The 12,282-nt window shown below is 37.8% G+C and overlaps 1 protein-coding gene across 2 annotated transcripts in view; it reads right to left on the reverse strand.

The window, feature by feature from the left end:
• CBL (Cbl proto-oncogene) overlaps window positions 1-12,282 on the reverse strand; it is an 87,922-nt gene that overhangs the window by 74,835 nt on the left and 805 nt on the right. The window lies entirely within an intron of this gene.

Consider the following 12,282-nt stretch of genomic DNA (forward strand, 5'->3'; position numbering starts at 1 on the left):
CAACCTACTCTAACAATGGTAGAAGCAGAAGTCTGACTTCTTACTCTTTATTTAATATTTTAAAATGCCTATTTTCTTGCATCACCAAAAGCTCATTATAAACTTTTTAAAGATGTCTAAATGGTTCCACTCTATAGACATACCATATCTTAAACCATCCCCTCCACTTTAACATTTATACTGTTTTTAAGTCTTTGCTATTACAAGTATCACTGTGATGAACATCTTTGGGCATTTTATTCTTCTAAACATCAGATTATTTCCTTAGGATAGATCTCCCAGAACTGGGGTCACTAGGTCCACCTGGAACAATTGCAAAATTCCAATTTAATTACTAATGTCTCTTCAAATGATATAAGACAATATTAAAATTTTTAAACTAAATATTTTATCCTCTGTACATCATTTCCTATACTCTTGAAAAAGAGCCCTATATAAGCCTGGCAAATAAAGACAAGCTGAATCAACAAAAATATCTGATTTATGAATATTTTAACAGTGTTTTAGGAAGCTGCTCATCCTATCAAGGGTTTCAAGCCAAAAGGGAACAACACAGCCAAGAAAAAAAGACTCTACCTCAGAAGACAGCTATATTCTAAATGCAACAGAGTTAAGAACTCATACTAATTAAAATAAATAGTACCCAATTTATAAGCATTACATTCCAAAACCTCATTTGGAACACAGGTATTTATGATTCAGAATATATTTTTACAGAATATATATTTATAATAAAAATATTAAAATGGTAGGTTCTTAAATTAGTCCATGGAGGGAGTTAGGGGAGACTGACATTGAGACTAAGATATCAAGATTCAGCAAAGACTACAAGAGGTATATGATCGAAGGTTTTTATCTTCAGAGAATACTGAGCATATTTTATATGGAGAAAGAACCAGAAGAGAAAAAGATAAATTAAAAGAAAATGGAAAACGGGATCTACAACACAGCTAGAACACTAAACACCCAATACCATTAAAAGAAGGGACACCTCCTTCCTTTAAAACAGGAAGAAAGGGAATGAGGACAGGTTTAGACAGACACAAATTCAGAGATATGAAGGCAGTACGTTTAAGAAGATTGCACCTGGTTTTGATTTTTCTCAACATATCCATTCAACAAATATATGTCAGGCACTGGGATACAGAAGTAAAAATACCATACCCCTGAATCTGAGAGGAATCAGGCAATAAACAACAAAAAGGAAATCAACAAGAAAAATATCAGGTTCTATGCAGACAATTAAAATAGAATAATAAGAAAATGCTGGATGACTACTTTAGCACAGTGAGTAGGGAAAGCTTCTCTGAGGTGAATTTAGGCTAAGAGTTAAAATTACAGGAAGGAGCCCATCATGTAGAATCAGCAGAAGAGTAGCCTAAACAGAGGGAACAACTAATCCAACAGCCCTAAAGTGAGAATAGGTTTGGATGTGAGGAATAGAAAGGTCAGTGAGACTACAGTGTAGAGAGCAAGGTGAAGAGGGTCATTAAGGGAGAGATGTGGAGTATCAGGGAATTAACAAGGAGACAGTATGATGAAGACTAAAATATAAGCTTTTATGTGTTGAATTAAAATTAAAGTGTTTTAGTATCTTGACAAGATTACACCAAATAGCCACATCAGAATGTCCTGTTTCAGTCATTTACCTTCAGTAAATTTCTTAACCTCTGAGCCTCAGTTCTTTTACCTGTAAGACAGTGGTAATACCCACCTCATAATAAATGTTTATGAAAGGACTGTACAGTTTCCAATAAAGTAGACATTCAATGCTAGTTCCCTCCCCATTTCCATACAACTCGACCAGGTTTATCTGCAGGTTAGGCAGGAATTATCTATTGAAGACAGAATGTTAGACCTCACATCACCCTTTGTTGACTCCCAGAAACTGACACCCTTATTCCTACCATCTGGCCATGACACAGCTACCCTTCCAAACCTGCATGGTCTCTGACTACTTGGTAACCAAGGAATAGAGAAAAGGCAGCAGGCCACCCAAGAACAGGGTGACCAACAATCTGCAAACACTACAGTAACCACTCCTTCAAAGCTCCAAACCAAGCAGAGCTCCCCCCAAATTATTTACATTTATATCCAGAGCTACACATGCCAACCCATAATATATTCTCCCTATTTAAAGGCAAATGCATTAACATTAAGAATTCAGGTTAAAATGCATTATTTGCCTAATACCTCTGGAAAAAAAGGTATACTTCCTTTCAACAACAACAAAACTAAACTAAAATTGCTCTGCCCAACCTATAGTAAGCAATTAATAAACGCTGATTAATGACAATGACCTGAAAAAACATATTACCCCTCATAACAGATTTAAAATATCATGAGTTTTTAAATGTCTCCCAAACACTTGATTAGTTCGCATTTTCAAACTACTATCATGTACGTTCCACAAATGTTATCAGTCCCTCCGTAGAATGTGACCTTGTAAAGATCAATTGTAGATTAAATATCTGCTTTTCTCAAGATCTTTCAAAGATAAATCAATCACATGACCAGGGAAATCAGCACTCCTTAACACTAACACAGACCATAAAGTAGGTATATAGGTAGAGCAACTCTTTTGACATTAAAATCTTCTGTAAAGAAAAAAAAAAAAAAATTCCCTAAATATTTATAACCTCTAGGGAAAAAGTTTCCAAAAGGCTTTGTGAATAATTCGAGTCAATAGTTAACAAACATCAAAAGCCAAAAGAACCTGCCTTTATTAGTGAATGTTAAATTGGCAGTTTTAGTTAACCTCTAAAGCACAAATGTGCATTCTGAGCTTAAAAAATTCACCAAAAAATTTCCGAAAGATATTTTCCTGCTTAGTCTGTTCTCAACTTTATTTTGCTTTCAAAGTCTTACAATAGCAAAAATGGCTTCCTTTTGTTTACTTCTGCCTGTACATTTACAGCATCACTCAGAACAATGTCAAAAAGAAACATGCTTAGCTCTGGGAAACCAACATTATCCTTGTACAGCTGCCATATACTCCATTCATAATAGCTTCCTCACTGGCCTAGCTCCTCCCTTTGCTTCTGCCAAGGGCTCAATGGTCAATAGAAAAAATTTGGAAAGTGCTATGATTACAATAAAGGGGAATAAAATTATGTTTGGAAATTGCTAAATTTTTAAAAACAGAAAAGTTACAGAGAACAGTGCCTATGCCTAATTCTGTTCTGAACACAGAATCTTTCCTAACACTAAGGAACTGTATTTCTAACTAGGCAGAAAACTATAAGCATATATGATTATGAATGACTAAGTATTTTTATCTCTGTAGACCTTAACTTATCCATAGAAGCATTTATCATTTCAAACTTTTTCATATGTTAAAAAGCATGATTAAAATAAGCACTAAGCTTCAAAAGCAAGTATTCAGTATGGTGAGCTATACATAAAACACATAAAATTTGATTACAGTTTTAAAAGAATCAGTTGCTCAAGAGAACAGGAGGTACAGCAGAAAGGACACCAGGGTAGGAGTCCAGAGACCTGGGTCTTAGTCTGGTGACTGACATTAACTGGCTATGTGACCCTGGGCAAGTTACTCATCTCTCTGGGTCTCTCTCCCTCTATAAATTAAGAGTTAGATCAATTAATTTCTTTTCTTAAAGCTTCAAGTTTTAGAAGCTAATCAACTCAGAAACTTGAAGAGATTTAACAGTTCTCCAAGTGTAACTACACAGTGAAGCTTTTAAATGAAAACTTATGACTGTTTTTCAAAGAGAAATCAGAAACCCATACTTTTTTAAAAAGAAACATATCATCACTAGATAATGGCCCCAAGAAAAAAAAGTCTTTTACTTCTAATTACTCTTCTCCATTACTGATTTATCAAAACCCATTCAGGGACTTGAACTGTAATTACTACCCAACACTTCTCAAATACCTCCCAACACTATTTATTAAAAGCACTATGTCACTTACAACTAATTACCAATCTCATTACTTTCATTTATCACATTAATTGCAAAAAAATAAAAAATAAAATCCTACAATGTAGGAAATTAAATAACCGACATGTGCTAACAGCTTAACCATGCAGTTTTTATACAGGGATTCTGTTTTTAAAAGGAAAATATAATTCTCTTCTCAGACTTATCAGTGCAACTTCAGACCAATACTTAGCATGAACTAGAGATTAAATGATTTTACCATCATTTTTGGATGTCAGACCCTAATTAAGGCACAACTGTGAATTAGGATATTGTGGAGTTCTCTGCTTGGTCTAGTCCCTCCCCAGTCCCAATCCTTTTTCTGGTCTCAAGGATTAAGTAAAGATTTGCCTAATGATTCCCACAGGGGGTTCCCTGATCCCTTTGAACACCTTCAGTTATATCCCCAGCTTGCAAGTATGAGGACTGAGTCATCCTTAACTCCCTAGCACCCAGCAAAAAGTTCATGTTCACTGAAAATGTGATGGTGGAAAAGGTGCCAACGTAATTTTCACCTGAAGTAACTAGGAATCAGCTACCATATTTAAAATCAACAAACTAGACAAGGATTGTGGATGAAAGCAGACTTTTTGGAAGGCAATGTGCCAATATATACTTTTCAAACTTTAATGTATGATTGCTTTGACCCAGTACATTTCATTTCTAGAAGTTTATTCTAAAGAATGTTTAGCAACTGCATAATAGATAGTCACTGCAGCATTGTTTCTAGTATTAAAAAGCAGAAATAACCTAGAAGACTATCAATATGAATTTGTTAAATAAACATATATATCCATATTATAAAATCTTATACACCCCTTAAAAAAAGAATTCAGGACTTCCCTAGTGGCGCAGTGCTTAAGAATCCACCTGCCAATGCAGGGGACATGGGTTCCAGCCCTGGTCTGGGAAGATCCCACATGCCGCAGAGCAACTGAGCCCGTGCGCCACAACTACTGAGCCTGTGCTCTAGAGCCCGCGAGCCACAACTACTGAGCCTGCGTGCCACAACTACTGAAGCCCGCCTGCCTAGAGCCCATGCTCTGCAACAAGAGAAGCCACCGCAATGAGAGAAGCCCACGCACCGCGACGAAGAGTAGCCCCTGCTCACTGCAACTACAGAAAGCCCGTGCACAGCAACAAAGACCCAATGCAGCCATAAATAAATAAATAAACAAACAAACAAACCTATAAAAAATAATTATTCAGGGAGACCTACATGTAGTATTAACATGGATAATCTCCATAATGTAGCAAAAAATTTTTTTAATTCTAGAAGCATTTTTGTTTAAAAATCCCACTTTTGCTTAAAAATGTGTAATTTTATAAGTATGTATTACTTTCCAAATTTAAGAACATAATAATTAATACCTTAAACATAAATAAGATACTCTACTGTCATTTCTTTTTTTTAAAATAAAATCTGTCACGCTTATCTATAAAATAAAAGCAACTGTGGTATGGGGCCTTGCTACTTGAAGTGTGATCCCTGTCAGCAACACAGGATCTCAGGCCCTACGCCAGATCTACTCAGACTCTATGTTTTAACAAGATCCCCAGATGATCTGAATTCATGTTCAAGTCTGAGAGGCACTGGCTTATAAGAATCACTTAGAGGGACTTTCCTGGTGGCACAGTGGTTAAGAATCCACCTTCCAACGCAGGGGACGCGGGTTCGGGCCCTGGTCCGGGGAGATCCCACATGCCGCGGAGCAACTAAGCCCGTGTGCCACAACTACTGAGGCTGCGCTCTAGAACCCACAAGCCACAAGTACTGAGCCCGTGTGCCAAAACTACTGAAGCCTGCGCGACTACAGCCCGTGCTCCGCAACAAGAGAAGCCACCACAATGAGAAGCCTGCGCACTGCAAAGAAGAGTAGCCCCGCTCACCGCAACTAGAGAAAGCCCGCGTGCAGCAACAAAGACACAAAGCAGCCCAAAATAAATAAATAAATAAATTTTTTAAAAAAGAAAAAGGAATCACTTAGAGTCTGAACAGCAGTTCAAGATCCACATAAAAAAACAAAAGTATTAGTTGGGTGGCTTAGGTTACTTAAACTCTCTGAATCTGTTTCTTTCTCATACGACACATTATTTTGAAATTTTTGCTGTATCAGCAGATGTGAAATTGTAAACTGCTCAGCAATATAAGGCATTATTAGAACTCAGTTATCAGTCTTAGTGAGTAAATGCTAAAAAAGCAACAACTTGCTCAAGTCATAAATCTTTCAAGGGCAGTGCTATCCACCCGGCCTTCTAGAGCTGCTTAGAACAAGGGACTGGAGGGATGGACCCCTAGCAGTAGACAGTGGTTACCTCTGGAGAGGGTAATCATTTTGCAGTATGAGAGTAAAAGGAGACCTTTACATTTTGTTCTGCATATTTTATGGTTCATAAATTGTTTTTCACAAAGAGTGCTACACCTGTGTACTGCTATTCAAAGTAGCTCTAAGAAAGAAGGAGGCAGGAATTAGTATCCCATCCCCCTCAATGAAGTAGCAGTGAGTTGGCCTCATTTTAAGATTTCTTGTGGTTGATCCCAGAGCAAGAGGGAAGGTCAGTGGTGGCTGTAAGACGGCGCCCAAGGCAGAGGAGTTTGCTAAGCAAGACTCGCCATCCATCCCAAAAGTTGCAGAGGGGAGACCCAGGGTCATTGCTGATCTAGGAGTTTCTATGGCAGTGACATTCCATCTCCTAGGGCTTGAATCCCCAGTGGGTGTGTACCACCAATACCATCACTGCACCCCTTTCCCCTCCTCCTTTTGGAAGCTGCTGCAGGAAGGAACATTGTGGGGACAGAGCTGAGGCTGGCTTCCAGTGCTCCTGGTTGACTACTCCCACCTATTTCCTTCCAGCACAAAATGTGCTAATCATGAAAACATTTCACAATGACTTGCTTGTTATAATCCCCCTCTTCCAACAAACCTAATGATCAGAATTAATTCTAAGATCAGAATTAACAACTTCATTGGAAAATGTGATTGAAATTTAGGCTCAGTTTTCAAACTAATGCTTAGTCCATTTTTCTTTTAATGCCCTAGGTTAGTCATTAGGGGGGTGATTTTCATAGTATAAACATTATCCGTATGTTTGACTATAACATGAACTCCACTGAAAGTGAAGACCTGGGGACCAATCTGCCCATGTGTATACAGCCAACAAACAACATATTAAAAACGGGTTGTACTACAGCAAGGGTCACCAAAAACTTCAACCAAAGCCACGAAATGAACAGAGCAGATTATGTTCTTCCCTGGCCTAACCCTACTTTTATCCCATATACCCTTCAAAATTTCTATCATGAATCACATGAAATGCTCAGTGAGCTCACAATTCATACGGAACTAGGGAGAATTTTACATCCCTTGGGGGAATTCTTAATAGGCATGAAAACAACACAACCTTTTTGTTTACAATGACTGTATATTACCCTTATAACCAAAAAAGGTAAAACTACTTTTAGTAAATGTTACTTTAATTCAACACTCAAAAAAAAAAAAAAGATTCCCTACCTGATCCTCCTAATTAATCACATAGAAAATGAGGGAACATGTTTTGATCCCATTTTACTTTGTTAAAATGTTTGCACTTCATTCAGCAAGTACTATGTGTTAGGCACAGGAACTGATGGTAAGACAAAGCCTTGGGACTTCCCTGGTGGCGCAGTGGTTAAGAATCCGCCTGCCAATGCAGGGGACACGCGTTTGAGCCCTGGTCCAGGAAGATCCCACATGCCATGGAGCAACTAAGCCCGTGCGCCACAACTACTGAGTCTGCACTCTACAGCCCACGAGCCACAACTGCTGAGCCCGCACGCCTAGAGTCCGTGCTCCGCAACAAAGAGAAGCCACCGCAACGAGAAGCCCGCGCACCACAACGAAGAGTAGCACCCGCTCGCCACAACTAGAGAAAGCCAGTGCACAGCAACGAAGAACCAGTGCAGCCAAAAAGAAATTTTAAAAAAAGACAAAGCCTTGATCCTAAAGAGCTCTAGTGGAGGGAGAGACAGATGAAATAAAAAGTGGTAAATGCTATCACTTTTTTTTTTTTTAATGAATCCCAATACCTTTATTTTGAATCACAAATTCCTGGGTGACTAAAATTCCTAGAGTTAAAATTAAATTGGGAAGGGGCTGACTACCAGAAAATAAACACCTACTTTATTAATACAATAGCAACAGAAAGGGTTTCCAATTTTTAGAAGAAAAATAACATGAACCAGCACCACCTGGTGGGTGCTACAAGATGAAATGCCCACATTTATTGTTTTGAGAGCCCCCCACCGCACTGCAGATGTTTCATCAAGGACAGCTGCCATCAGAGCTGAATGGCATGAATTAAGTGCAATGGGAGAATAATGTGTACAAACCTCCATGATAACCATGCAAAGTAACCAGTCCACATAATTTGAAGAGACACAAACCCTTAACTTAAAAGAAGATATTTCTTTTAATAGTACTAGCTAAACACCACATTAACATCATTCAAGAGAACATCTACTTTGCCTGAGTGTGTGAATGGCAGGTGTGAGAGTGTGTGTGTGCATGTGTGAGAATTGCTGTCGTATACCTACACAGGTCACTTTCCGAAAAATGACTTTTGTTATCGAGACTTTGTTGTATACCTGAGAAGTTACTGTATGGAGGAAATAACTAAGCCTTAGGAGTTGCGTAATCCTGGATTCCAAGTCAAGCTCCCTTATTAACTAAGTTACATAACCTCTCTGAGGCTAAGTATCCATAAAATAGGGATGATACCGCCAAAAAACTACTGAAAGAAATAAGTAAGTTTAATGTAATTAAAAATGATTCCCACCCCCATACCTTTTCCTTTCAGAATTCCCTTGGGGCACACAAAGCAGTTTAATTTAACAAATATTTACAACGCACTTACTATTGTGTAAGGCCTTGTGACTGGACACTGCAGGAGATAAAGAGATTATAGCTGCTGTCCTCGTGGAGTTTACAATCTTCAGAGGTTAAGATAGAGAAGAAATATGTACATGATGTTTAAACTTAAGAGATCCCATATCACTTTGAACATACAGTCACTTATTACTATAATGTAATCTCCTGGAATGTAAGAATTTACACCTAGCACTACTGTGCTCCTGATTTAGTGAGCATGCAAGCATAGGAAGAAAGGTAAGAAGAAAGGGAGAAAAGAGTTCAATGAAATATACTGATTCATAAATTCTATTAAGTGCATCTTACTTCCAAAATACAGGAAGTTACTTAAGGTGCTTTTTTGAGGGCAAGCAGGAGAAGGTAGATAGCAGAAGGATTATCTTTTTTAAATGCTTTTTTAAACCCATGCTTTAAAGGAAAGCATTTTTCCAATAAACTATAGCCCATTAAATAAATGAACACCTTAAGGTTTTACTAACATAAGCTAATTTAAAATAAAAACATAGCATGGACCTAAAATACTGCCAGCATGATGCTCTATTTCAGAGGTGAACAAACTACAGCCTGCAGCCTTTTTTGTACACCTGCAAGATAAGAATGGCTTTTACATTTTTAAAGAGTTGTAAAAACAACAATAGGAAGAATATAGTGGGCTTCCCTGGTGGCGCAGTGGTTAAGAATCCGCCTGCCAATGCAGGGGACAAGGGTTCGAGCCCTGGTCCGGGAAGATCCCACATGCCGCGGAGCAACTAAGCCCGTGCGCCACAACTACTAAGCCTGTGCTCTAGAGCCCGTGAGCCACAACTACTGAGCCCGCGTGCCGCAACTATTGAAGCCCACGTGCCTAGAGCCCGTGCTCCACAACGAGAGAAGCCACCGCAATGAGAAGCCCGCGCACTGCAACAATGAGTAGCCCCTGCTTGCCGCAACTAGAGAAAGCCCGCGTGCAGCAACGAAAACCCAACACAGCCAAAAATAAATAAATAAAATAAATTTATTAAAAAAAAAAAAAAAGAATATAGGACTGCATATGTGGCCAGTAATGCCTAAAGTATTTACTATCTGTCCTGTGACAGAAAGTTTGCCAACTCCCACTCTACTTCATAACAGAATTTTGAGTCTCTCACTAAATTAAGTACCTTGATACTTCTATATTTACATTCAAGGCAATTTATATGATTGCTCTCTCCACTCCCCTGCCCTGCTGTCTCTCTACTTACTAGCCACTTTCTTCACATACAAGTATCTTCACAAATATTAATTACAATATACCGGCGTGGGAAAAAAAAAACCTAGAGGCTGACCACGTCTTCTGTTTAATAACAAGCATTCTAGCACAAGCATTTTTCCAAGAATGAGTTTAGGTTCTGCAATGGAATAGTAAATTGGGCCTATGTTGACCAGAACCCATGACTTATGCCAACTTCTCCATCCGTATACATCCAATATTGGAGAAGAGGAGACAGTTCCCAGGGCTAAACCAATAAACTGATTAATAATAGGCTGGGATAATAATATTCACCTAGCTTCAACGACAAGGTTAAAACAGATATGAGATGGTGACTTAGAGCTAAATTCAATAAATGTGTGGGACATCTATAGATTTGACACTAAGTTCTTCTCCACTTATATCATATGGCATAAAGTCAAGAAGGGTTAGTGATACATTTAAGACTTTCAACAATAAAAATAAAGTGAAAAAAGAGAACATCTATGCTCTAAACAGCAAGAGTAAAATAGACAGTGCAATCTAACAACACTACAGAATTAGTCAGAAAATCTGGAAAGCAGTACGAACCTACTGGACTAATACATCAGAAAGAACTATTTTCATTTCAGCACAACCAGTAATATGTGATATGGGGCAAAAAGTACTAAAAATCATTTTCCAAAACAAGCAACACAAGAATAAAACATTCTTTTCCCAACGCTAGAACGGAAAAGCCAGAAGCCTACTTTCCTTGAAACTACCGAAACCTGAAAAGCATTGACTCAAAACTGAGAGGTCTTTATACTTCCCCAATAATTAAACATTCTGCAAAAGAAATCATAATTTAACACACACTCTTTAAAGAGATGAATGAGAAAGACTTAAGGGGAAATCTTATTTTAAGGACTACGTTACACAGACTCAAAAGTTTGATAAAAAGTTTATTATTTTTAAGGAGAGGTCTCTAATCAATACGATTTTGATACATCGCATGTTGATACAATGAGAAACTAACTAGAAATGCAAATGTTTTTTCATTCCAGGAGAAACTTTTTAAGTCATTAACTCTAACTCCCTAAAATGCAAACCTACAATCTTCGGATTTTGAATATATTCCATATATATTTTCAAGGTGTCAATGCATTTAAAATTTCCTTTATGCCTAACTTTCTTTAATGGTTTTATTACAATTTCTAATAATGAAATTAGCATTATAACACCAATATAATCAACATACAAATACTTGTTTATTCATTACCATACCAATTACTTAACATGAGAAGAACCAGCAGTGAAAAAGTAGCTTCTGAAACCACTGGTATGCACTACAGGAGCGCTAACACATACACAGGACTTATTAAGCATTTATATGGCACATTTATATTTGCCAAGTGCTTCATAGTCACTTTTATTAGCTGTTTCTAGTCCAAAACAATCCATGAAGAACTTTACAGAAGAGGAACCTAGGCCCAGAGAGGAACCAAAGAAAATTTTACTCTGGAGGAAATAACACCATTCTCTTACAATACACGCCTGATCCTTCAAGTCACCTTTCATCTGCAGAATGAATTTTGCAAAAATAAGTTATTAATAAATGTGAAAAATAGCAAGGAAATATTGAATTCTCTGGAACAAACCGTTAGACTGTTTAAACACTCTTAAATACTTGGGACTAACTACTATGTTTCATTATACAGACACAACTATAAGGAAGTAAAATTCTCTCAAATGCCAAACTTAAAGTGGGGTTATTTTTCATACTTGCTAAAAAAAAAAAAAAAAAAAAAAAAAGTAACCAAAGCAGCTCATCTAACAAGTTTAAAGTCAGGTTCTGTAATAAGGAGTCAGGTTCTGTTACCAAAAAAAGTAGAACCCAACGAAAAGCAGTGTGTGTAAGGAGGAAGTTCTGGAAGAAGTCAGAATCTACTGCCTAACCCGCTCAGTCAATATATCTCTCCTAAAATAATGGTTATGACCAGAACTTGTGGTTTAATCAGTGCATATCTATCTCAGCACCAGCAATGGATCCCATTCAATGTTTTGGAGGAGAAAAACTTGAGCCAGCGCTAGATGTGGAGGAAAGTTCCTTCCTTGGCCCATTTAAACACCCCCCCCCATTTATTTTCTCTCGGTGTTGCATCTTAATGAGAAGAAAAAACAGAAACAAAAACTATACGCTCACCTAGAGCGCAGTTTGCCTGCGGAGTTGTCAGGACCCCAGGTC

Source organism: Balaenoptera musculus, chromosome 8 (genome assembly GCF_009873245.2).
Source record: "Balaenoptera musculus isolate JJ_BM4_2016_0621 chromosome 8, mBalMus1.pri.v3, whole genome shotgun sequence".
NCBI lineage: Eukaryota > Metazoa > Chordata > Mammalia > Artiodactyla > Balaenopteridae > Balaenoptera > Balaenoptera musculus.